The sequence below is a fragment of the Trichechus manatus genome, unplaced genomic scaffold (assembly GCF_000243295.1).
Source record: "Trichechus manatus latirostris isolate Lorelei unplaced genomic scaffold, TriManLat1.0 scaffold00017, whole genome shotgun sequence".
NCBI classification, from domain to species: Eukaryota; Metazoa; Chordata; class Mammalia; order Sirenia; family Trichechidae; genus Trichechus; species Trichechus manatus.
The window spans coordinates 4,506,482-4,508,556 of NW_004443953.1; the positions used below are offsets into that span (position 1 = coordinate 4,506,482).

Genomic DNA, 2,075 nt, shown 5'->3' on the forward strand with positions numbered 1-2,075 from the left:
GAGTATGTCTTTCTGAAAAATTTTATATGCACATACTATATTATACATAGTAGACTATAATATATAGTGCATACTGTATTATTATGCAAATAATGCTCACCTTCTACGTTTGTTTGCTAGCTGCGCCTCTACCCACGAGGTATTTTCATAAGCATGCTTGCTAATGTTTTTTACAGTAACATGTAAAAAAAAATTGGCATTGCAGCGCTTATAAAAATATCTCATGGTCGGGGGACGGCAGGATGGGCAAACAAACATAGAAGAGGCACCTTATTTGTGTAAAAATAGGGTATAATATATTAAAGGAGCCCTGATGGCTCAGTGGTTAAAGCCCTCGGCTACTAACCAAAAGGTAGACGGTTGGAACTCACCAGGCGCTCTGCAGGAGAAAGATGTGGCAATCTGCTTTCATCAAGACTTACAGCTTTGGAAACTCTAGGAGGCGGTTCTGGAGACAAGAAATGCAGAGCATGTGGGGAGAGATAACACCAGATATCCTCACGCGCAAATGGGGAGGCACAGCCCCACGGAGAGCATGGCGACAGAGCCGGGGAGGTCTCGTCTCTCTGGAACCTTCCGTCCTAGCCCAGTTTCCTATGGAGAAGCTTCCCCTGGGTCAGTGCTTTGAGGGCTGGAATCAGTGCAGAGGCCGTTCTGGGTTGGCGCTGATGGAATCTGCATGCAGCTTTCAAACTGCGTCTGGTCAGGATACAGATATTCTTCTGCAAAGTCGGGGTACACGTCTGCAGACCTGATGAAGTCAGCAAAGGATATTCTTCCCTTCTCGTCTTCACCGATGGCGCTAAAGAGGTCTGTCACAGGAAGCTCTCCACGCCCAAGGCCGTCTTCGGAATGCAAGACAGGTCTTCGCATTTTTGCAGCCGTCCTCCTGAGATGCGTGCTCTTGAATGCCAGCTGGATGGTGTCCAGAGTCTTGGACGGTCTGCAGACAACGGACAAGGCGATCACATAGTGGCGCAGGTCCATCTCGCCACCGCTCCTCACTTCAAACAGTGAGAACATGCCCTCCAGCGTGTCGGAAACGGAAGTGTGCGGGAGCTCCGACCGGCGGATCTTCTCGCCCTTCTTCGGTTTAGCGCTGAGTATTTATCCAGATCTTTTGTCAAGTTTTTCTGGCTTTAACCGGAGGCCTCTCACGAGCCTGGCAAATTCTAGAAGGCAAGCGTCCGAGGGGAGACGGGTCTGTCTTTCTGCCAGGGCCAGCTGTCAGTCCTCAAATGTGTATTCCTGACGGAGATGCCCAGGGCCTCTGCCATGATGCACCTCACGTTGCTGGCGTACAGCGCCGAGCTTCTCCTCTCCTCCTCTGAAGGGTGGTACACTGGGAGAAACTCAATTTCCATCTGATTGTGAAACCGACACAGTATGACCACAGGATTTCCAAAGGCTCCGGGTCCTTGCCATGTCCACGTGATCGCGTCCAGCTTATTTGGGTATAGTAAAACCATGTGGCTGTTCCTGCGCGAATTTTTTTTTTTTTTTTTTTTAATGTAAACAGTTTTATTTAAAAACAGATAGATACCTGCTTGCATTATAGAATATAAAACTTGGTTTACACTCTATAAAAAAAAACCAGTATCCAAATTCAAGAGAGCTAGCATTCACAGAACACACAATTTGGGTGTGTAAGCTACTGTTCATCAGCCTCAGGCTTGATTTAAACCAAAAATATAATCCAGGGAAATCATGAGAGATTAAATGCTTGCTGCTGAGCTCCCAGCATCCAGAAGTTGCTGTCTTGGCAAAGTAAGGTCTGCTTTCTAAGTGGGTAACTTTAACTAAGGCCTGGCTTCTAAGTACGTAGTGAGCTGTGGGCTGTCTTGCTGGATACTTCATGATGTGCCCTCTCAAATAAGTCAGTATGGGTGGCATGGATCTATTATCCTGGTCTTCTTAACAATGAAAGTAGGACTCTGGAGGGCAGAGAACTTTCATTTCCTTTTCCCTATATTGCAGTTAAACTTTTTTTTTAAAGGATATAACCACTATCAAGAGCTCAGTTCAAAGGCTGTGATGAGGTTACAAGTCTCCAGATTTTTTTTTTTTCCATGATT

General features: G+C 46.3%; 1 pseudogene; it reads right to left on the bottom strand.

Annotated features, from left to right (window-relative positions):
• Window positions 1-594: 594 nt before the first annotated feature.
• LOC101347400 (lysophosphatidylcholine acyltransferase 1 pseudogene) lies at window positions 595-1,469 on the bottom strand (annotated as a pseudogene).
• Window positions 1,470-2,075: the final 606 nt, after the last annotated feature.